Source organism: Macaca fascicularis, chromosome 2 (assembly GCF_037993035.2).
Source record: "Macaca fascicularis isolate 582-1 chromosome 2, T2T-MFA8v1.1".
Lineage (NCBI taxonomy): Eukaryota > Metazoa > Chordata > Mammalia > Primates > Cercopithecidae > Macaca > Macaca fascicularis.
Window position 1 is genome coordinate 190055158 of NC_088376.1, and position 26641 is coordinate 190081798.

Genomic DNA, 26641 nt, shown 5'->3' on the forward strand with positions numbered 1-26641 from the left:
AGAAAAAAATGTGCTTAGTTTTCAGTATTTTGTAGAGTGACTCTAAGAAGTATCGATGTGAAGTTTTGCATTCATTGTGGCATTTGATACACAAGATTGTTCTGTGTAATACCTAGAACATCATTATCGCTTCATTTTACTTTTTAAATTGGCTGACTTCTGTCACATTTGGATCCAGGAGATCAAACAATATCATTAAAACATAGTCTCTTTTCAAGACTCGGTTCAGCTTTCCTCTGTGTGGATACCATTCTCAGACAGGGCCTGAGACCTTCCTGCAGGGCCACAGCAAGCAAAGGGTTTACAATTTGTTTAGATTTTGACCTCACATGGGAAGATCATATCATTTTCCTAATACCTTGTGGAATTATCATGAGGATTAAAAAATCGAATGCGTGGAAAATAGGTCAGATCCTGGCATATAATAAGTATGTATTTGTTATTATTTTCACTCCTGTAAAAATTCTGGGCTTCACTTGTACTGGTCTGTCTGGGACCCTATGTTTCTATCCCTGTATCAATCCAGCATCCCAAGAATTTGCGGAAGAGGAGCAAAGGAGGATTGGAAGTCAGAGTTACATTATTTAAAGGTAGGAAAAAAGAAAATTATTCAGGGGAAAATATGCATAGCCTCCAATATGGAGAGGAAAATAATTTTATCATTTGTGTAATCCTAAATCAGGTCCCAAATGTAAAAGAACTTTATTCCTTATGTGAAATATTGACATAAATAGTAATGTGTAGTGATATCTATTTATAATACTAGTTTTTCAGCAACATTGCACTTCCTTTTCTGCTGTTTCACTTTAAGAAGACTATCATTACATTTGTAGGAAATGAGATTTCGGGGGATTCCATTATCTTTTGGCAGCCAAAGTGTGATACGTATTTCTTCACCGTCTTAAACCTAGAGAAAATTAATGGCTGGATGCTGACCTTTTGTGTTTCTGTGGAGATAAACAACGTCCTTTACACACAAGAAGTAGTACTTTAGGAGTATACGTAGTGGTAACAAGAATCAGAACACATACTTTATAGGTCTGCCTAGGTGCCCAGTTATGTTATGATTCAATAATGATTTATGAAACAGAAGCAAAATCTTCCCTAATAGTGGAACCATATCCTTCATAAATATAAAATATGTCTTATTCTTCTCCAGATACTAGAAAATGTTATATTATATCCATAAAAAGTAATTGGTGGCAGTATGGACAGATTGATTCTGAATCCAACATTAGGATGGCCAGGAAAAAAACATAAAAGAAACTTGTATGCATTTGGATGTTGGTTTAAACTGTTAAGTAGCTTTCTGTGTGTCATGATGGGAAATGATTGGCTTTTAATCGATATTCAATAATATCTACAGAATTGTACTTAAATTTGTTTTAACATTTTAACTCTTACCTTGATATGTCACTTTTTTGTTGTTTAAGGCTGCTACCAAATTTAAGCTTAACTATTTCCATTATATTAAAATAAAAATATGTACTAAGTATACACAGTAAAAATGTGTTTGATGAACTAAGAACATAGCCGATATAATTGGCTGGTTGACGTTAAGATGTAAGTTGTAAAAACAAATATCTCCCTTAAAATATCTAAATGATATCTTATAATAGACACTCATTCCTATTTCAAGACGCCTTAGGAAAACAAATGGCTTATTATTTTACCCTTTTGCTGAGGCTTCACTTGCTTATTAGGGAAATGCATTCAGTCGCAGATTTTCTTTGATTAAGAGTTATTGTAAATACCATTTCCTTTTTACTTTGCTCTGAACTATTTTTAAGTATGTAGCTTATGATTCTTAACATACTTTAATCATCTCCAAAGCAAGTCAAAACTATATTTTAAATTGTTGAAATGAAATTTTCACCATCGGCTTCCACCAAGTCCAGCATATGGACACTCAGTATAAACATTTTAAATAATAATTTGTAAAGTCCTTACTGGTTGGTTTTAGGTTGGTTTTAGGTTGAATAATAGATTTCATTCCTACAGTTCTCTATAGATTATAAAACACTTTTATATTTGTATTTCCTCTAGCACTTGTGCCACTTCTGTGAAATTAGGTGTGTATTTGAGGAGATACCTCCTGTTCGGCATTAGATTGCTGCCAGCCAAACCCTCATCCAGTAGATTCATGTTTCTATCTACCCCACTGTAAAAGCACAGTCAATAAGGTGAGACTCAACGGCTGATTAATACAACTATAGGATACTCCATTATTTCAGTTATATAGCTTAATCTTTAGTGTTTAATAGTAAAAATGCGCAAATCGTCCCTATTTAGATTTGTGTAAAGGCAGTAAAACTTATATCAAATTTATTCATGACAGAACATAGTTTTTCAAAACTCACTCAAATATCTGTTAAACATAAATTCATGTGACTATAATCTTCATATAATTCTATCAACGTCTTAGTGCTGTTTATGAGTAAATTATCATCTTCACATACTTTTTGTGAATATTTTCAACAATTTGATGATTTGGTTCCACTAGAATACTTACCCCTAAGGAAATATGTGCCCGTTTTGTCTATAACACAGAGAAGAAAGAGCTTGCTCATATTTGGAAACATAAACATTACCAGATTTCTCTTTTTCTTTTCATTAATTAGATAAAACATATATTTATAGATGAACAGCAATAATACATGAGTCATATCTGAGCTTCAATATTAAAATTATCAAATAGAAAAATTTTTTTAAAAAACTTGCAAACTAAACTCATCTGCCATTAATAAACCCCATCTGCCATTTTATGGCACATACACAAACTGCTATAGGAAGATGCCAAGACAATTTAAAATTTCCTTCTACAAGGGTCTGAGCCAGAGCTAATTTCATTCAAAGGATAAATGAGCAAAGTATTCCTGTGCCAACTGACAAAATATAATGATTCATGATTAATGGATCCTTGTTCTTTTCTTCTAAGACCTCTCCTTTAGGCTTGGCAATACTGTGATCAGTGCAGGAGGAGAACCTGAAACTCTTAATGTGAGGGCAGCAAATCTGATCTATATTTTATGGTTAAGATTGGCTCATTATTAGCCAAGAGAATGATTGATGATAGAAAATTCTGTCTTTGAACCTTATAGGGCATATGCTAAAAATATTTTAAAACATTTGTCCTAGGTGAGACAATATTAAGTTTTCCTAGGAAACACAAGCTTCTGTTGTTAAAATGTTTTTGCTCTGATGATCAAATCTAATTACTTAAAATGCCGTTAAGTTTTGTTGACTCAATTACTTATGACTTGCTTTCTAATTATAAAACTGGAATGATTTTTTATTAGAATTAGCAGTCTCTTTAGTCTTTTTAGCTGTGGAGTATCACAGTAGTTTATATATTGTTAAATGACTACATAAACAAACAAATGCTCCTGCTGGAAAACAAGAAAGCGTTCTATTTTTATTCCTAATAATGAAGATAAGAAAAATATAATTGAGAAAAAATTAATCACCATCAATTTCTTCACCATCCTTGTCAATGATATTGGTAGCCACAGTGTAGAGCCTATTTGCTGGTACTGTATTAGAACAGCTAGATAATTCTCACTGTTAATCTATTTGGGTTTCTCTTTTGACTCTGGGCATCCATTTACTGAAATAATAAACTACTGTCAGCTTTTAGCTAACATAATTTATAATTATCTTGCTGCTAAGTGGTAGGGAGATTTTGTTAACCTGAGATCAATAAAAATGTGAAAATGTGTTGATCTCATTTGAAAGGATGATTAGTTGGTTGAATAAGAGTCATTAATAAGCAGTGTATGGAAACTGACTAAAGGTCAATTAAATGGCTACATTTTAAAATATCTTATGAAACACAATCACAATGCACAAACTTTATTGGTCAATAAATCTCTTGCCTTGATAAATTTTCATGTTTATAAAATTTTACATGGATGTATATTTGCCTATTACACACTTATATGTTATCACCTTTAAAAGTCAAATAAAACCAATACATATTTTATATTAAGATGAAACATATGAAAATAATTCCAAATGTTTTCACTACAAAAATGACAATTTTATTTATTTACATTTTAAAAGAACCATTAAGAGTTTTACTCATCTCTTCAGTTTCTGTTAAAGTAGAAGATCTAGGTTATCTAATATATGTAAAGTGCTTGTAATAGTAACTGGCACAAAATACACATTCCATATGTTAGTCCTTATGTCATTATCATCCTCATAAAAGGGTTAACAGGAACATGTGGCAGGATTTTCAGTATAAACACCAATGGAATTGATGAAAAACCTCATACGATATTCAGTGGCAGTAAAGACATGGTTATCCACACCTGATAGATTTAGATAGAAATGCTGGGATAAAGGCTCAATTCTCAGTAATATAGTGTAGAAATATTTACTTTTGACATTATTTTTTGAATAAATTTAGATCAAAAATATAATTTATCAATGACATTTATTATATGTTCCTTTTTCTCAAGACACAGATATTTCTCATGTTTTTATTTATGATAAGTAACATGCCAACTTAGTTTGGAATATCTTGGAGGTTAAAGGCAATCTCACTAGAAAAATAATAGAAAATGTTCACATTAAAATTCCTATTGGGTGACTCTTTTTAAAGATTTTTGTATTGGGTTGCTAACATTAATAATTATCACTACACTGATGTTACGACGTATATCAGAAAAGCCTTTGTTAAAATTTGTAAGGTAAGATAGACAGTACTGAAAAGTTAACCTTTAAGCCAATTCAGATACAATTGATTCTTTTGTGACTGGGTAGTTAGTGTGTTCTAATTTGAGGCAGGAAGTGGACAGACTCTCAATACGTTTTACGGCATGGTAGCACAACTCAAAAAAACTAAAGGACAATAAATCATATTAAACCCTAATGTTTCCTAAAAGATTTTGTTTTTGCTTTTGTTTATTCTTAAAATCTAAAACGGGAAGTTATTATTTTGCAATCAAGCAGTGTGTTTAGCGTGCTGCATGGAGCAATTTATATGAGTATAGAGAACTCTTTGTGCCTGTGTAGGTGTCTGAACAAAACAGTAAAAAGCATTTCCTTTCCCTTCTCCTTTCTATTCCCTCACTGACTCCCTCCACTCCCAATCCCTAACTCACATGGAAAGGGTTAAATCTTGAATTAGTCATTTGACTTTCTTCTACTTTACCCAACACATTAAATATATAAAATGTTATAAAAAAACTTTGATTATTGGATTAAACAAATTTTAATTATTTTATTTTATATTCTTCACATTTTCAACTACTTACCTAAGTTTTAATGACCATGATGGAAGCAAATGTGTAAATATAAGAGAAAAAGGAAAGAAGAGCTAACCGTGTGAGCATTACATTTTAAATATGAAGGTTCTCAAGACCTATAATTCTATTTAGTTCATGATGCAAATGAGTTAAACCAGCCCTTCAGTACTGAGTGTATTTGTTGAATGAGGATCTATTAACATGCCTTATATAGCACAGTGATTCACAAAATTTCAGGGAGTTAATTGTGTTTTTTCCAACTACAAGTAGAATAAACATTGACAGTGTTGTCTAGTAAACAAACTTTTTTCCTTTCGGGGTGGGCTGTGGTATTTTGTTTTTCCACATTTTTGTGTATTTTCTCCATAGTAAATGTAAATTGAATATGTTGACATAATGTTATTGATTCAATTGACTATCACCTCATCTTTTTCATTGTTTTTAATATTTTTACTTGTAAAAATATTTCCCTAATTTCTTCATAAGAGTAGCTAAAGGCAAATGACCAACCTGCTACCGTTCATATCCATGATACTTCTTTTGAAGATGCCATGTTCTTTGGCTGGAGAGAGAGTTGGATAGCTAATTTGTGTAGAGACACATTAAACTGTGAGAAATGAGAAAATCATCTAATACATAGTTCTGCAATTTCATGCTAACAAACATGGCAAAGTCTTCCTCTTAAATGAAAACCATTTCTCCCCTCAAGAAAATGCTTCTAAAATATCTTCTTAAATACAGTCTCTGCAGGGGCACTTCTTTCCCACAGACATCAAAAATATACAAAACTTTCCTTTACAAGAGATTCTGGATTGGGTTTAATGCATTCTGAAAAAGAAAGTTAGAGATTAAGAAGAATAGAATTGCTGCAAAGAGGATGGGGGCGTCTACCCGTTTAGCAAAACCCACAAGGCCCTGACACCCATCTTCTTGCTTTTTTTTTTTTCAAACTATATTCTTTTTTCTCTGTGATTTCCATCAGAAATCCCTCCTCTCCTGTGAGAATGTCTTCTTTGTTCACATGCGTGGTTGATCACATAACTGAGATTTAGGCTGAAGCCAAGTGACAGTGCAACCAAATACGGATTTTCCATCTTCCATTTTCCACCCCCTGTTGCCAGGTCTTTGATATTTGCAATCTTGGTCAGAGAAATTACTTGTTTTGCAACCTTTAGTTTTAGTTATTCTTCACTCTATCAGACAAAAAGTAAAATATTAAGCTTGATAAGGAGATAAGTAATTGTAGATATAACATAAAACCACAATATTTGAAGAAAAATTAAATTTGTACTAAGACTCATGGAGATTTTGTTACATCTTAATTCTTCAGCAGCTGCTAAGTACTCTTTTATTCTAAATATATCATATGACAGGATACTTATGCTAACTCTGAAATATATAAGCTAAGCCTCTTTGAAGAACTAACAGTACTCAAAGAGCAAGCTGATTATCATAATTTAATAACCAATATGTTAATCATTATTAACCCACATAGGGTTTTTGTTTGTTTATTTCAACAAGACACATCCACCAAAAACACTTAGGTGAATCTAGAGTGTGTAAAAAAATGTACTCTGTGCAGTCCTGGAGTGAGGAATTGACATTTTTAGTTTTAAAACTAGGCTTGGACTGAAAGACCAGACATTCAACAGGCAGGTCAGCCATGAATGGTACAAATAGTGCTGAACATTTGTTTTTCTTCACTGGTTTATTCATTCATCCAAAGATACATGGAGAGTGCCCACTGAATGCAGACTTGGTAAGATGCCTCATTCTTCATCCATTATAAGGACTGCCTTAGACATTCTGTCATATGATGCTAATAACAATCTCTAGTAGTCAGGGTAGATGGTCCTAATCACCATGTACTTTTTCAGTGCAGTTTAGGAGAGAAGCGTGACTACGTGGAGCTCAGAAAGATGACACTGAGGTTGAGGCTATAAACTAGATCTTGCTCGAGGTATACCCAGTGTCATTTTTATTTACTTGATAACCTTCATCATTATAAATTTGGATGCTCTGATTATTCGTGTCAAAGGACCCCCAAAATTATTTTGTTTAAAATAATAGAAAGCCCTGAGGATTTGTTAAACAGCAGACACATCAATAAATGATCAAAACATATACAAGTATCCTGCCTTTCTAAATCTTGGTTGATATTAAAAGTCATTTTCATACAATCGCAATTCATGTTCCTTTCTACCCCCAAAATATAAGCTCCAGGATATCAGGGCCATCTGTGTACTGTTCAGTGAGGTATCCCAATTTCCCAGAACAACATCTGGCACATAGAAAGCACTCAACAAATATTTGTTAAATAAAAGTTGAATACAACTCATTTGTGAGCTTTGGTGTATATGGCGGGTAACATGAACTGTTAGCAGTTTTATTCTCTTAAGGGAGCACAAATAACATGGACCACTAATTCTTTTCTCTACACAAATTAAGGTTGGCAGTAAAAAATACCATCATAACAATAATATCTCATAATGCCAAAACAAAATCAAACTGGTTCATTGTTGACTATCTCCTTTCATAACAGAACAGAGAGAAGAGGCACAATTCATACACTAAGACAATTCCAAAACGTTATTTTAAGCGATGCTGTTAAAGTCCTCCCAGTCAACTGTTCTACTATTTACGCAAATAACTTGAAACTGGCTGTAGTTCCTGTCTTTATGCAATCCATAACACATGCTTTGGGAAAGCTGATTGAGATAGAAAAATAATTACAGGCCAAGGCAGAAGAAAAGAATCAAAGAAATTTTTAAAAATCAACAGTGTTGGCCGGGCGCGGTGGCTCAAGCCTGTAATCCCAGCACTTTGGGAGGCCGAGATGGGCGGATCACGAGGTCAGCAGATCGAGACCATCCTGGCTAACCCGGTGAAACCCCGTCTCTACTAAAAAATACAAAAAACTAGCCTGGCGAGGTGGCGGCGCCTGTAGTCCCAGCTCCTCGGGAGGCTGAGGCAGGAGAATGGCGGGAACCCGGGAGGCGGAGCTTGCAGTGAGCCGAGATCCGGCCACTGCACTCCAGCCTGGGCGACCGAGCGAGACTCTGTCTCAAACAAACAAACAAATAAACAAACAAACAAAAAATCAACAGTGTTATTGGCTTTTAAATAAGTTTTACACTAAACCCTAGAAAAGGAGGTTGTGGAGATCAGTCAGTTTAATTTACCTTGGCATTATGTGTGTGTGTGTGTGTGTGTGTGTGTGTGTGTGCGCGCGCACATGCACACAAGCGCAAGCCATTGTCTGTAGACATTTCTTATACATTTGACCTATCTATTTTGGAATATTCTCTGTGCTTTAAGATGTCAGAGTGGGGTATTTTTACTTACTTTGCTTGCTACAGAAAGTACATTCTGTTTGGTAAACAAAAAGTGAAAACTCAAAACAAATGTAAGTAGGAGACAGCTTAGCTTAAAAATCTAAAAATATACTACAAGTCTATCACTTACTTTAACTTCGTTTGCCACTCCCTTTTTGTTGCTAGTATTTTCTTTTTCATAATATTTATCATGATAATATAGGGTATGCTCTTCCTGACCACCTGGGCCTAACTCCCAGGTCCACCTAAAATGCAAAGGCTTAGACATGTCAATGCATTGTGCTTAGAAACTTAGCTAACTCTTCAAACAAAAGGCATATCAATTTGTAATCAGGTTTCAATATTGCTCCTTGTTGGAAATATTAAAGAGAAACATTTTATTCCTATGTTGCATGTGTTTAAATGAATCCATTTCATCTATAAATAGCTCTTGATAACATGCTTCATATGAATTAATTACCTTCTAGTGTCTTTTTCCATATGGTGTTGACGTAATATCTTTCGTAATCTGTTAATTAAATTTTAAAAGCAGACACAACAGTATAAAAACATGAAATTTTTTTTCCCGTGGAACTTAAATTTTCAAGTAATTCTTTGTGAATGTACAAGTAAGTAATATATTTAATCAATTTCCACAACATTAATATGTATGATGTTCTGTTTTTCATGTTATGTTTTTTGTGTATTTGTGTTTGTTAATGTTCTTCTTTGCTTTTGGTACTGTATGGCTATAATAGTCCCTATTTCATGCAGGCATTCCTCATTTTTGGTAGCCATATCTTTGAATGTGTTTATATGGGACAGTGATTTTAAGAATATACCTTGGCATTTTATTGTCATGACTTTATGGAAAATGGACATTTAATATATTTTTAAAGAACATTTGAAGTTCAAAAGTCTAATAGAGAAACTGTGCCTGAAAAAAGTTATTCAAGAAAGATAGCAGTTATATAAACCTTCTGCTATAAATTCATACTTTTGGTATTCAATAATTGATCTATGCCTTTAAATATGAGAAGAAATCAGAAAAAAGTTTTCTAGAGGCTGAAAGGATGTGATATCTGTGAAAGAGATTTAAGTACATACATTGTACTTGCCCTTTTAATATTTGAAGAAGTACTTCAGAAAATTTTAGGGCTGATTTTTATTAAAGTGGAAAAAATATACAGTACTTAGAAATGTATACTCACACTTCAAATCTTAAGTCTAATATTAGAATTTGGATTTCTTTTCTTCCTTCCCTCTTTCTTTCCTTTCTTCCTCTCTCCTTCCACCTCTTTCTACCTCCTTCCCTCCATCTATCCACAGACATTTACTGAACTTGATAGTCTTCTAAAAGCTAACTAAAAGAGGAAAGTAAGCTTACTGCTGTAAAAGGGCTTAACCATGTTTAGCCCCTTTCTGTTATTTATAGGCAAAAATGTATATCTGATATGGTTCTTTTTATGAAAAAATAAGTGTGATATTTGAAAAGATTTGGCTAAATACCTGTCGTCTAGAATAAGTCCTGAGGGAATAGTATTTTCTTTTTAGGAAACTCATTTTCAGTGTTCCAGATGGCCTATTATGGCAATCCCTAACAACCTCTATTCCTTCTTTACTTTCAAAATCAGGAAACTGGATAGATCCTTGACCACTCTCGGGTCCAGATCCATAAGCAAGTTGAAACAAGGTTCTTTATAATTCTCAGTCCTTAGATCTACTGAGCATGGCTGACTTACTATATGAATGAAATATGGTTGGATCCCCCTTCCTGTTCAGTTCTCAGGCTCCACAATGCTCAGCAGGCAGTAGTCAATTTAGTAAGGTCTTATCCATCACAACTGAAAAGATACCAGGCATTGACTTGATGAATGGAAGATAAATCATGAGAGGGTTATCCATTCAGGCAAAGCTGAATGACACTGACAGAACCCTGCGTGAAAGCTCATTTTGTGTTTGCCTGTACAATATCTCATTTGTCGTGCACTTCTCTTGCCAATGATATCGGTGGCCTCCCCTCTATGAAGCCTTCTCTCTTTATTCCCTTCAACAAGTCACCCAGTTGGTAAAATGAAAGAAACACCAAGGAGACAAGATGCTATTATGATCTGAAAATTCAAGTTCAGAAATGTATTTTGTCTTTGTTCTTTGATACAACAAAAACTAAATGCACAATTTTTGTTGTTATGTGGGAACAGAGGAGACAGACCCAGTAGGTGGGACTTAAAATGTTAATTGGGCCACAAGGCATTACTCCATAGTCAGCCTTCAAATTCTCACTAAAGTACATTTGATCACCACGCTATTATATTTTAAATATAGGTAATAAATTGTCTTATTTTTCAGAACTTTCAGAAATCTGAGACTAATTTTAGAAAGTTAAACATCCTAAGCATTTTTAAGTGGTATTATAATTTTCATGTAAAAATGTTAAAATGAAATGAGCAGTTATTTTGTGTTTTTCCCTTACATTTTATAGCAAACTGTTAAATACAGAAAATTAATGGACTATTTCATAAAGTGTGGAGGCTCATTAAAAATCAAGTTAGCTTTATATAGAATCACATAACTTGATAATGAAATATTTTTACACCATGATATAGAAATTGGTAGAGACAAAAGATACCTCAGGTATTGAAGTTAAACACGCTGTAGGTCTGTTATTTTGCATTTCTGATAATATTCAAAAGTTTTGAAATGACTTAAAATATCCTATTGTTAGTGACTCATATACTTGCTGATGCTGTATATAGAGAGAAAAACTGAGTCATACTGTATAAGATTTTAGCCATTTTTCTCTAAGATAATGGTAAACTGACACCAGTAATATACCCTAAAATTTCAAAGAATAGGAGAAACTATATAATTCATTGTACTATTTTTATTTTAATCATTGTGTACAGTACACAAAACACTGCAAAATACATAAGAAATATACTATTCTTGCAAATGTAGATAGTACCAAGTTTTGAGATTATCTATAAAATTTGTGTTGTATTCATTAGAAAGTATTTAAAAGAAAAAAGTAAAATACACAAATTGACAAAACTGACACTGCATTTTTTAGACCTCACTTGTATCTTTAAAACAAGTTACTCAGCTGCTGTAGGGTGCATTTACTATCTTTATAGTTATATTAAGAGAAATTTAATATACATTCCAGTTTGCAAAGCGTAACAAAAACAATAAGAGACATTTAAATGATCACTCATCTCTGAATTTGGGAATGAAGAAAAAGAGTTTTTAAAAAATCCTGCAGCCTCATTCTAAAATATATCAACGGTTACATTATCAATGCATACAAGATTATTAAAAGCCATTGTAAAATATCAGCGTTATGAGAATTTCGAGGATCTTTATTCACATGCTACATTCTGAATAAAGGAACTGAAGAATGGCAGCCTTTCAGTAGAATTGAATAATAAGAAATCAATAATTATATAAAAGTTTCACTTAAAAATTTTTTCTATTATGACACATCTACAGTATATTTTCTATAAAACATTTGAGATGAATATAAATCAATCTATCTTATCTCATAGCTTGCTACTTCTTATAGTGTTATAAATTTTAGATTTTATAAATTTCATTATATATTATATTGATCTCATATATTATTATAAGAAATATAAACTATGATCTATCAAAATAGAAGTATTACTTTTTATGGAAAAAAAGAAAACTCACTTTTAAAGAGATATCCCAAATGCTATCTTATAGTACAATCTTTATCTGCATTTATATTGCTAGTGCAGACATAATTAAAATTGATGAATAGTTTCCATTTCTTGATTTTTATAATATTAACCTAGAAATAAATTCCTGAATGTGATAAATTATATCCATAGTTAAAAATGACCAGTATATGTAAAGATTTACTATTAATTTTTGTCACTAAAGGCACATAACTATATTTAGCTTCTTTTAAAAAAGGTAAAATAATCTTGATAATCTGTTGACATTATGAATATCTCTTTTGTTATTGGTCTTATTAATTTAAAATTAGCTAGTATCCATCTCTCTCTGTGTATTAAATTCATTCCATGTTAATGAATAGTATGTATGGGAAGAAAAGTTGTTACATACTTTTGAGGATTAAAAGACAGAACTGAAACATGCAAGTATTACAGTAAAGTACAGGCTGGTTAATGTAAGAGGCAATGAAGTTTCAGAGGTACTGCTTGCCAGTGAGATCCAAGAAGACGTCGTAATAGAAGTCACATTTGAACGTTGATAGGTGGTGATGCAGAGAAGAAGTGGAAACTTCACGAACAAAATAATCAGATCTGGAACATATTCATGGTACTGACATAAACATGGAATAGCAGACTTCTTCTAAGGATGTTATGTGTAGAAGAATAGAGTGAGAATAAATTTGGAAAAGAAATTTAGTTTAGATTTTGGAAAGCTTTCAATACTTGTTTTGAATAATTGTTCGAGGAGTGAAAAAATTAATTGTCTTTTCAGAAGGCAACAGGGAGATTGGAATGTTTTTGAGTATGACTATGACATGATTGGATTTGAATGTTAGGATACTTCATGTGATAAGTCTATACAGAGTGGAACGGAAAGTTGAAAAGTGGAAGAAGGGAAAGGAGAATCAGAGGCTGCAGCAGTGGTCAGACCAAAGATAAAAAAATGCAACTAAAGTAATGTATACAACAGGAAGACATGCAAGAAAGCGTAGCTACAGGGATTAATATCTGATAGTAGACAGAGAAAGGAAAAATGAAAGGGAGCATCACTTTCAAAACTGGACAAAGTAGTAACACATTGTACAGAATTAAGCAATTAAGAATTTCACTGGAGCATCACAATGAATGAAGGTCTCAACACACTCCCACTTTCAGTGACTGGTCTCATCTGGTGATCATTTCTCAGCTTCAAATTGTATGTACAAAATTTTATATACCGTGTAGATATAATCTTAGGCACATACTTTTGCAGAACAAAGTATTTGATATCAATTACTATATTCTCTTTCATAAACTGCTGCTTCCCTTAATTTTCTCTCTTATATACTTAATAATAGATGGCTTACAGAATTTCATGAGCCATCCAATTTGTTTGCATGTTTTCTTTTCAAACTCTTCACAGTCTTATCATTAAGTTTGTATTTTTTTCTCCATAGAAATGTATTAACAGAGCTTGGAACAATTAGTTTGCCATAAAGTCTATTTTTAACTACAACTTATCCTTGTAATGAGACAAAATAGCTTAAAGCAGATTTTAGAAAAAGTCAGAGATGAATTAATGTTCTTACCACATACACAAAGTAATAGGTAACTATGTGAGGTGATGGATATGGTAATTAGATTGATTGTGGTAATCATTTCTCGATGTTGACGTATGCGAAAACATCATATTGTACACCTAAAATAGACACAATTTTTATTTGTCAATTATGCCTCCATAAAACAGAAAAAGAACCACTGGCAAAACAGGATTTTAAGAAAGTGTACTAGTGAATACAGACTTATGACAGTGTCGTGAATTAAAATGCTCATATTGGTGAGGCACAAGTTTCTTCTCTCTCTCTTCCCTATATTTCTGCCATCCCCCCTCTCCTGCCACCCCCCAAGCCACATCTGCCTCTCTTGACCCATCTCTCTACCCGCTTCTTTCATATCCTCTAAGCTTCTGACTTCTCTCCTCCTTCCCTTGGTTTTTTCTTTCCTTTCCTTTACATTTGCTTTTGTTTTCCCATAAAGAATCACTGAACACATATACTTACTCTTATTACAGAATCAATACATTCTGTGGTTCACATTAGGATAGCAATGATATGAATTAATCATAGCATTCATTCTCACCAAAATGTCTTAAGTAATTTCTTTGTTTTAATTGTACATATTTTGTTCCAAAGTGAAGATAATATAAAACACACAATAACGTGCACACATGCACATACACATCCTTCTATCTGAAAAAAAAAAAAATTACATTGCTTAAAGAAAACAGCTGAAGAAGGGTTGTAATCTGTACTCATTTATTTAGCTTCTTTACTATTCCCATTGGTGCTTTTCTTTTCCCGGATTATGGGATTAGAAAGAAGAGAGAATTTCCTTACTAGAGTGTATTATAAAATTATCTTCATCATTTTATAAAGTTTGAAAATTAAATTGAACAATTCTAACATGGATTAACCAACTTTTGCCAAATTTTATTCACTGATTATAAATAGCTTTTTCCTGAAAGATGCTGTTTTACTTTGAAAGATTTTAAACCCATGTTGGGTTCAGCTTGTGGTCAGGGGGTAATAATTTTTCAAGCACAAGTTTATTATGTATTTATTATGTTTAGGAAATAAATGAATTATTTGATTAAATTTATCCACTATCATGATGGAGATAAACCAAATGCAGAGATACTTAAAAATAAATTTTGTAAAAACAATTATAGCTTAGCCAGCATCTTAATTTACACACACAAAAAAAGAGTCTTTAAGATTTTGCAACAGCACAGGAATGGAAAAATAGATCATTCTCCATGGGAATTAATTAAACATAAGCACAGCATAAATTTAGTTATAAAATATGTTGTAAAGTTCTTTTAAATTGTCTTCAGTTAATATTATCATTTTAAAGCACAAAATTTTAGATTCTAAGGAAAATTTAAAATGTGCTCTCTTGGTTTAATATAAAGTTTTAACTTTATTTTGACTCTCTTGAGTGCCGAGTGAATGGATCAACTGTGACACACGGCACTAATCCTTCGAATATGAACAAACAATATTTTGCTTCATGAAGAGCATTGTAAGGTTTCCAGGCCTCATAACCGTAAAACACCACAGAGTTCTAGAACTAAACACATATATTTCAAAATGAATAATTAGACAAATGTGTAACTTCTTGGCTTTATTATATTGTTCAACATGTGTTTTAAGTTTTTTGAAAAAAACCATAAAAATATATATTAAGTGTCTATATGAACTCTTAAAATAAAATTTTACACTATCTCATACTTGCTACATGCCCAAGGTAATTAGGCTGGAGAAAAACAAATTATTGGAAATATTCAAAAAGTACATTCAAACAATGAACTAAGGAGGTATTAAGAAATTGAAGCCACATTTAAAAATTTAAAGTCAAGTCACAATTATACCCATTTAGGTTCATAGTAACACATGATTTTGTTTCACTGACTTAAATGAACTTAAAATTTCAGTAGTTTGCTGTATAATAGAAATGTCATTTATATCATAGAGTTAATTAACATTGAAAAACTGTGAAAATATTAATGTTTAAAACATTATGGGTATGCCAGATGATACTAATGGAATTCAATTCAAAATGCTGAATTAAGCATTTATCTTTCATGTAATTATTGTTGCACACAAGTAATACTCATCTTTTAATGAATGCCTGTGTCTTATATAGGGAAGAATAGAATCTTTTCTTTTACTTAGTAAATATAGTAACAAATAAAATACCTTACTGAGACTTCTTTAATTTTCCTAATTATTTTTTACTCAGGAAACGTGAGTTTACTCTCAAATAAAGCACAGTATTTTATTAATATGATAATTAATAGATGCTATAATTTTATGTGATTACTTTCCCAAGGTAATTAAAGCAATTTTAAAGTTGATGAAGAGGTTAACATTACTACGTCAAACCACACCAAATTTAATTTGAAATTAATATCATGAATAAGTCATGAAAGTGTTCTGGGGACATACTTTGAACAAGAGTCTCTTGCCTTCTTTCAAATTATGTGTATTTGTTTACAGTTTTAAAAATCTTCTAGAGAAAAATGTTTTGCCAAGTTATCTGCTGGGCATCAAGTATGAAAGGTTTCCCCAGTGGTACTTGGCATGAAGTAGGTTAAGTACCCAAAATATTTTGTTTGGAACCAAGAGTACATGTTTAGGAAATCAAGGATGTTCATGATTACAATTGCTTGGGATTAGGGCACCAGCCTGAATTAAATCCAAGAAGGATTTTAAATATTGCAGCACCATTTTTTCTGTTTTATTGAATAATTGGTAACACTAGATTACAAGATTTGCAAGCCCCTAAGTTGCTGTATTTTCATAGGGAAAAGGTTCCTTTCATTCAAGCTTAATAAGCTTGGCCTATATCAGCTTTTCTCACATCAGCCCAAGTGTCACATTTGGGCTGGGGGAAGCTTGTTAGCAGTAATTACCAGCAGTAGGTTCTATTATTTGCCAAAGTAATTTTCACCACTAAGTACCACCGAAACTGCCTCAAGCCTTTAATTTTTTTCCCTTCCTCTTGCCTTCCTTTGCTTTCTTTTAGGTTAGTGCATTTTCCCATGATACTGCTCTCTGTGGTGTGGGACAAGGCAAAGGCAAGGCGCTGGGTATCAATGTGCTCCTGAGACATGGGGTCAGGCCTAGCGAAAGCCTTTCACAAACAGAGCCTGAACTCTATTAGAGATGCAAATCCACTCTCTGAGTAAGGATTGTTTCAGGCACATAATGGGGCCAAGGAATTCCACGGCAGCTCTCCTTTCAGCATAGGCCCTTTGTCTGCCTCTTAGCAAATTTCAGCAGCCTGTTTAAACTCCAGCTATTGTCCCTTTGGCTTCATTGATTTCTCTGCCTGCCACAAACTCACAAAGGACTGATATGAACATCTTTGTTACTGCTTTTGTACTGTATATCAGAGTAATGTTTCATCAGCTTGAGGCCTAGGAGGAAGAATTAAACCTGTACTACACAGAGCATGATGAATTGCAGGATTTACATATCATTTTGAGACGTTGGGGATGGAGGTCTTTGCTGAATGCTGTTGTGTCTCAAAGGATGTTGTCCGAAGACGGAGTGACAGAAAAGGAAGTGATTTAGATAGTCCCTGACAGCTTAATACACAAAATACAGGCAAATTGTGAAAATTCACAGGCATCTTATCATTTTCTTATACATGATAGAGTTGATTGTGAATCTTAGTGTGGTTCACGTGATGGAATTTGATGTGATAATCTCATTATTGTTTCAAAATTTAGGAGGTAGAATGTAGAATATTAATAACTTAGATTCCATTATTTTTGATTTCCATTAAAACTTCTTATGTTGAAAACAAAATGTTCAATGTTAATATTAGTAGTCACTTCCAAAATAAATAATCATTTTACTCATAATATCAAGTGTTCCTTACCTAGTATGAAGATTCTTAATATTCTACTATTAAGATGTATTTTTAAAAAATCTTGTTCAAGCAATCTATACACCATGAAATAATTTTTCTTCCAATATTAAAAGATTTTCGTAAATAAATATTCAGTAGTGTGCTAGAAATTGTTTAATCACTGGTTGCCCCAGGGGAAAACAAAGCTGATGTGTCATATTTGCTGATTTCTGTCGTATGTATACTGCTACCATGGCCAATTTCAATCTGCCAATACGAGGTCGCTGAATGAGGAATTGGGGGAAAAAAAATGTACCCAACCGGCTTCTGCTAGTCTTTTTTTTTTTTTTTTTTTTGAGACGGAGTCTCGCTCTGTCACCCAGGCTGGAGTGCGGTGGCCGGATCTCAGCTCACTGCAAGCTCCGCCTCCCGGGTTCACGCCATTCTCCTGCCTCAGCCTCCCGAGTAGCTGGGACTGCAGGCGCCGCCACCTCGCCCGGCTAGTTTTTTGTACTTTTTAGTGGAGACGGGGTTTCACCGTGTTAGCCAGGATGGTCTCGATCTCCTGACCTCGTGATCCGCCCGTCTCGGCCTCCCAAAGTGCTGGGATTACAGGCTTGAGCCACCGCGCCCGGCCGACTTCTGCTAGTCTTACTAGCCAGCTTCAGCACAAAACTGTGAATATCTAATTGCATTTTATATTACTTTCTTATAAAACAGCAGCTTTTTCATTGATCTTGCAAACTTGGGTGAACAATGCCATAGAAATGCATAGAATAGTGGATAATAGTGCTTAAAATGCTACAATTATACTGGGTTATCATCTAAGGAATGTCACTTTTATGGTTGACATAATTTATGTGTAAACCGTGCTTTTTTTTCCCCTTAATTTTTTTCAACTACTGTCTCTGGACACTGTATGGTATATGATTGGCATCGAAATGAATGGGTAGAAATGAATCTGAATAGACTCACTCTATATGCTTCAAGTTTCCAAGAGGTAGATAGTTGAGACAGAAGAACATTTTTCATTTCTTGGTTAAAAAAGAAGAATCATTTATTTGATGAATTCTAATAAATATACTTAAAAATGATATAACTTCTGTTTATATACACATTAAGATGGCAAGACCCCACATGGATATCTATTTGTGAAAAATATGATACTAAGAAAAATGATTCTTGAAAGTCTGTTTTTTTAATTTCAAAAATCACTAAATCATCTATAAATCTCTGAATACACAGTGCAGTTTCATACTTTCATACCATTGCATCTGCTGTTCCTCGCATTTTGAGTGCCCTTCTATCACACTTATAAATTCTTCAGTGAGCTGTCACCTTTCTTGTATAAAAGTCTATTTTGATATACATCTTACATGATTTGAACACGTTTTCTGTTCTATTAGGCAGTGCGCCCCTCAAAGAGAAGCCCGATGTGTTATTCAGATTTCTATGAGCAAAGCATAGCCAAGTGCCTTAACACATAGTGCTGAACTAAAATTAATTGAATCGTAAAGTATTGGCCTCTTTTTCCTATTTCTATGCCCTCATGCTTTTTGTATTGATTTCTGTTTCTTTTTAAATCTTTGAAATTTCAGTATTTTAGATATTTCCACCAATTAGCTGTCAAAGTGATGCTGTCTAAATAAATTATAGTAAAGTTAGCCAACCTATTTTTATCACCTGTGTCTTCAATATTCTTGGTCTGAATGTTCTTATGACAGAGTATATTAACTGCATTCAGAGCCTATAAAAGTAGCTTTTCTAACTTCCTCATGTTAATATCTTTAACCATGTCATTGACTGAGCATCAAGATATGGAGCCTTTTGGTATTTAGTGTTTTTGAATAATGCTTTTGAATAATTTTCACAGTTTAAAAAATATTGTAATACCCAATCATATATTTGTTACCTTTTTGACTTGTTTCATAATTTCTTTTAATTGTACCAAATCATTTGTGAAATAAGATATGCAAGAGTTAGAGGTTTTATTTTATATTATATCCTGTTCATGGCTAGCTATTGAAGAAAGAACACTACAAAATGTTGTCGTCAGAGTTAAGCAATGTCAGTGGTGAGTAATTTATTATTTTTCCATTACCTTTTAAAAATTTCAGTGTGAATCAGTATTTGATCATTTTACCATTATATCATATGCCATTTAAAGAAACCTAGGCAGAGGCCTTAACCATTACATAAAAATTAACTCAACAGGCTTAAATGTAAAATGCAAAGCCATAATAGATCTAGAAGAAAGCACATGAGAAAATCTACATGACCCTGGGGCTGGGGATGAGCTCCTAGATGCAATACCAAATGAATGATCCATGAAAGAAAGAATAGATGGTATACTTTACTAAAATTTGAAACTTCTGCTCAACAAAAATACTGTTAAAAGAATGAAAAAGCAAGTCACAGACCAGAAGAATATATTTGAAAGAAAATCTGGAAAAGGATTTGTATCTAAAGCAGAAAGAGAACCCTAAAAGCTCAACAATCAGAAACCAAATAGATTATAAATGTGCAAAATTTCTGAAGGTACACCTCACTATTATGTCAAATAAGCATACAAAAATTATATACAACATCATCTGTCATTAGGAAGAGGCAAGTTAAAAAATACAACAACAAGATAATACTATAGACCTATTCAAATAATTAAAATCCAAAAGATATGACAACACAAATTTCTCATGAGAATGGAAAATTACAGGAACCCCCATTCATTGCTAGTGGAAGTGCACAATGATACAGTCATTTTGGAGGATAGTGCAATAGTTTCTTATAAGCCTACACATAGCCTTACCATGCAATCTAGCGCTACTAGATATTTACCATCTGATTTAAAAACTTACATCCACACACAGACATATAAATGGAACATGAAAGTTATAGAAGATTTATTCATAACCCCAAAATTAAAGCAACAAAGCTGTCCTTTAATAAATACGTAGATAATTAATCTATAGTATATAGAGACAATAGAATACTATTCAATGACTAAAGGAATGAACTATCAAGTCATGGCAAAAAAGGATGGATGAATCTTAAATGTCTCTTGCTAAATGAAGGAAGTCATTCTGAAAAGTCTGCATGCTGTATGATTCAAAATAGATGGCATTCTGGAAAATATAAAACTCTAGAAAAATTAAAAAGTTCGCTGGTGGCAAAGGAAATCTGTAAGTTGATGAAATTATTCTTCCAGATACTCTAAGGGTGCATATATAAAATAATACATTTATCAAAACCATAGAATATTATAGTACAAACAGACTCAACATACACAAATTTTAAAAAATCATATAGAAGTTTGAGGGATTCCAAGATGGGATTCAGACTGAGACAAAAAATATCTAAATATACTAAAAATGTATTAAGTTACCTTACTGATTGGATTAGGGTCTAAAGGTGCTAATCTAAGTAATTTGGAAAATGACTAGAGACTGTAAGATGAAAGGCAAAGGGAAATGTACATGAGTGTTGTCCTCTAGTTGATGAAGTTGTTTCCCATGGAGCAGATGCTAGCACCACTATACATGTATATTGAACAATTAAGTTAATGGATGATAAACAATGGCAGTCTGACTGTTGTAATCCAGGTATTCCTGAATTAGAGTTGGAGACCTCAGTGTTATAGGGGAGGAGAAGTAACTTTTTCTTCAGCTCTAATAAGTTATTAGTTGGAACGGACCCCTGTAAGAAAATATGGATTAATAAAGGAAAAACACACAGAAGTTTACTAACATGTTTGTTTCGTATACACATGGGAGATACCTAGGGAATAAATAGTTCTCAAAGAGATGAGTTTGGATTCAGCATATATATCATAGCACCTTCAACCAAGAACAATAAAATTTTAGAGAAGTAATAATACAAACGAAAATTTTGTCTCTCACAACAGCAACTTGTGGAAGAGGCAAATAACCGGCAGATAAAAGCTAGTTAGTAAAACTTGTTGGTCAGATTCCTCTTGGTAATATCTCTAGGACCCAAAGGAGCTAAAGTCTTCAGCAGTTTTTTATTTTTAATTAGAAAATTGCATGTATTTATGAATATAATGTGATGATTTGGTACGCGCAGACATTGTGGAATGAGCAAATCAAGCTATTACTCATATGATGTGATTAAAGTGGTACTTTGCCTCTGTGATCTTCCTTTTAAAAGCCTATAATTCAGTTTTACCATGAGAAAAATATCAGACAAACCCAATGGAGTTACATTCTACAGAGTTCCTAATCTGGACTTTTCAACTGCCAGTATCACCAAAAACAAGCAAAGTCTAAGAACTGTCATAGCAAAGCAGAGACTTTGAAGATATTATGATTAAATGTGATGTGGTATTGTGGATAGAATCCTGAAACAGCAAAAGAAAGCTAGCAAAGGAATATAGAAATCTGAATGAATTATAAATGTATATTAACAGTAAAGAATCAATGTTGTCTCATATTACAAATATGCCATACTAATATAAAATCTTTGTAATAAGGAAACAGTGTGGGATATATGGGACCTCTCTAATATCTTTTTAACTTTTCTGTAAATCTGAAACTATTCTAAACTTAAAAGTTTACTTAAAACATTAAAAACTATTGCTTAATATTTCTTAAGGATCATGTACAAAATCTTGTGAAAGATGACATAAAACTAAAATATAGATGTTTTGATCTCACTTCCTGTGCCTGTCCCCCATCTTAAAGTAATCATTTTGTTCATTTTTGAACTGTGAGATGATTGTAATATTATTTCTTCCACATTTTCCCACTGCATTTTTACTTTTAGACACAGTTCTGTAATGAACTTCTTGATTTTATTTTTTCCTTGCATTTTCTAAAAGAGTCTTTTAAAAAAACTTTTTATTACATGGTCCAATTTTTTACAAGTCTCCAGAGAACTTCTTGTTAAAAATGCAGATTTTAGGGTCCTGCCTAAGCTATTTTTATGTACTAGTCTAGGTCAGATCCAGCAATCTGGATTTTTACAGGTATTTCAGGTGATTATTATATATTCCAAAATTGGAGAAAAACAGATTTAAGACATCTAGAGAGGGGTAGTATTTATTTATTCTCTTTTTTGTTTTCTCCTACATCTTTCTAACAATTTTATTTCTTGCATTTGAAGTTGCTTTGTAGAAAGAAAGAAAACTAATCCAGTCCAATTAATTCCCTCTCAGTTATTCTTGTTGCTCCTATAGGAATTCATAAGCATACTACAACTTGCTAATGGGCAAATTTTATGAGTATATACTATTTAAAATAAAGATTTCCAAAATTTAACTATTTATCTTATATTTGCAATTTCTGTTCTAAAAATACTCTATTATCAGTATATTTTCTAAATTTTTAGTGTTTTGAATTCTTCAGTTCTGTCTATAATGCAAATAGAAAACCAGTATTTTTCTTAGTTTTTAAGTTTTCAAAGTGTTGATTCATAAAAATTGCACACATTTAATGTATACATTTCAATGAGATTTGACATTTGTATACACCTATAATACCATCCCCTAAAAATACTAAAACATATTTATCACCGCCAAAACATTTCTAGTGTTCTTTTGTAGTGGTTTTTGTTTGTTTGACTTTGTTTTGTAGTAAAAACACTTAACATAAGATCTATTCTATTAAGTATAAAGTGCACACTGCAATATAGGATCTATGCTGTACAGCAGCTCTCTGGAAGGTATTAACCTTGCATAACTGAGTCTTTGTACTCATAAACAACATGTTGCCATTTTCTCTTTTCCATAGCCTCTAACAAACAGCATTTTATTGTCTGCTTCTATGAGCTTGGCTATTTTAAATACCTCATATCTTTTATGCATCCATCTACCAGTTCCACGTTGCTTTTTCTCTTTCTATAGTATATGTATCTAAGTTATTAACCTATATCCCAGATTCTTGTAGTTTAATTATGAATTTTGAGTTAATTTGTATTACTTTGAGATATATCTTATTTTCTTAAAATACAGTAATGAATAGTAGCAAACCACCAACTTTTGTTTGCCTCAAAGTTTCAAATTCTTAAACTAAGTTAACTTTCCTATTTTTTTTTAATTTTCATATGCTTTTGGGGAACAGGTGGTATCTGGTTACATGAGTAAGTTCTTTAGAGGTGATTTGTGAGATCTTGGTCATCCATCACCCACGCAGTATACACTGAACCCAATTTTTAGTCTTTTATCTGTCACCTTGTTTCCATCATTTCCCTCAAATCTCCGAAGTCCATTATATCATTCATATGCATTTGTGTCCTTATAGCTTATCTCCCATTTATGAGTGAGAACATACGATGTTTGGTTTTCCATTCCTGAGTTACCTCACTTAGAATAGTAGTCTCCAGTTCCAGCCAGGTTGCGGTGAAGTCATTAATTGGTTCCTTTTTTATGGCCAAGTAGTATTTCATTGTGTGTGTATACATATACACATACTACAATTTTTTTTATTCACTTGTCAATTGATGGGCATTTGGACTGGTTCCGTATTTATGCAGTTGGTGAATTGTGCTGCTATAAACATGCATGTACAAGTATCTTTTTCATATCATGACTTGTTTTCCTCTAGGTAGATACCCAGTAGTGGGATTGCTGGATCCAACAGTGACCAAGCTGAGAATCAAATCAAGAACTCAACCCCTTTACAATAGATGCAAAAAGGAAATAGAAATACTTAAGAATATACCTAACAAAGGAGGTGAAATACTTCTACAAGAAAAGCTCCCAAACACTGATGAAAGAAATCATAGATGACATGAACTAATGGAAACAGATCCCATGTTCATGGATGAGTAGAATAAATATTGTGAAAGTGGCCATACTGCCACTTTACTGCCAAAAGCATCTACCAATTCAATGCAATTTTTATCAAAACACCACCATCATTCTTCACAGAACTAGGAAAAAAAATCCTAAAATTAATATGGAATTTATTCATATGGAATTAGCCAAAGAAAGACTAAGCAAAAACAAACAAACAAAAAATCTGGCAGCATCACATTACCTGACTTCAAACTATATTATTAGGCCATAGTTACAAAAACAGCATGATATTGGTATAAAAATAGGCACATAGACCAATGGAACCTAATAGAGAAGCCAGAAATAAACCCAAATACTTACAGTCAACTGATCTTCGACAAAGCAAATGAAAATATAAAGTGGAAAAAGGGCACACAATTCAACAAATGGTGTTGGGATAATTGGGAAGCCACACGTAGGAGAATTAAACTGGGTCCTCATCTCTCACCTTATACAAAAATCAACTGAAGATGGTTCAAGGGCTTAAATGTAAATCATATAAGACAAGTTCTGAAACTGAGGCGTAATTAATAGCCTACCAACCTAAAAAAGCCCAGGACCAGACGGATTCACAGCCGAATTCTACAAGAGGTACAAAGAGGTGCTGGTACCATTCCTCTGAAACTATTCCAAACAATAGAAAAAGAGGGACTCCTCCCCAACTCATTTTATGAGATCAGCATCATCCTGATACCAAAACCTGGCAGAGACACTGCAAAAAATAAATAAATTAATTCAGGTCAGTATCCCTGATGAACATGGATGTGAAAATCCTCAATAAAATACTAGCAAACCGAATCCAGCAGCCCATCAAAAAGCTTATGCATACTGATCAAGTTGGCTTCCTCCCTGGGATGCAAGGCTGGTTCAACAATATGCAAATCAATAAATGTAATCCATCACATAAACAGAACCAATGACAAAAACCAGATGATTATCTCAACAGATGCAGAAAAGGCCTTTGATAAAATTCAATACCACTTCATGATAAAAACACTAAATAAACTAGGTATTGATGGAATGTATCTCAAAAAAATAAGAGCTATTCATGACACACCCACAGCTAATATCATACTGAATGGGCAAAAGCTGGAAGCATTCCCTTTGAAAAACGGCACGAGACAAGGATGCTCTCTCTCACCACTCCTATTCAACATACTATTGGAAGTTCTGGCTAGGGCAATCAGGCAAGGGAAAGAAATAAAGGATATTCAACTAGGAAAAGAGGAAGTCAAATTGCCTCTGTTTGAAGATGACACGATTGTATATTTAGAAAACCCCATCATCTCAGCCCCAAAACTCCTTAAGCTAATAAGCAACTTCAGCAAAGTCTCAGGATACAAAATCAATGTGCAAAAATCACAAGCATTTCTATACACCAATAATAGAGAGCCAAATCATGGGTGACCTCCCATTCACAATTGCTACAAAGAGAATAAAATACCTAGGAATAAAACTTACAAGGAATGTGAAGGACCTCTTCAAGGAGAGCTATAAACCACTGCTCAAAGAAACAATAGAGGACAAAAAGAAACGGAAAAACATTCCATGCTCATGGATAGGAAGAATGAATATCGTGAAAATACCATACTGCTCAAAGTAATTTATAGATTCAGTGCTATTCCCATCAAGCTACCATTGACTTTCTTCACAGAATTAGAAAAATCTACTTTAAATTTTGTATGGAACCAAAAAAGACCCCGTATAGCCAAGAGAATCCTAAGCAAATGGAATAAAGCTGAAAGCATGATGCTACCTGACTTCAAACTATACTACAAGTCTACAGTAACCAAAACATCATGGTACTGGTACCAAAACACATATGTAGACCAATGGAACAGAAAGGACACCTCAGAAATAATGCCACACATCTAAAACCATCTGATCTTTGACAAACCTGACAAAAACGAGCAACGGGGAAAGGATTCCCTATTTAATAAATGGTTCTGGGAAAACTGGCTAGCCATATGCAGAAAACAGAAACTGGACCCCTTCCTTACACCTTACACCAAAATTAATTTAAGATGGATTAAAGAATTTAAACGTAAGACCTGAAACCTAGAAAACCTAGGAAATACTACTCAAGACATAGGCATGGGCAAGGACTTCATGACTAAAACACCAAAAGCAATGGCAACAAAAGCCAAAATTGACAAATGGGATCTAATTAAACTAAAGAGCTTCTGCACA

The 26641-nt window shown here is 33.1% G+C and overlaps 1 long non-coding RNA gene across 1 annotated transcript; it reads left to right on the forward strand.

Annotated features, from left to right (window-relative positions):
- The first annotated feature begins 429 nt into the window (after nt 1–429).
- LOC135969545 (uncharacterized) lies at nt 430–26116 on the forward strand. The gene is made up of 3 exons (XR_010584808.1): nt 430–590; nt 2047–2183; nt 24219–26116. It is a non-coding gene; the product is annotated as an uncharacterized lncRNA (long non-coding RNA).
- The last annotated feature ends 525 nt before the right edge of the window (nt 26117–26641 follow it).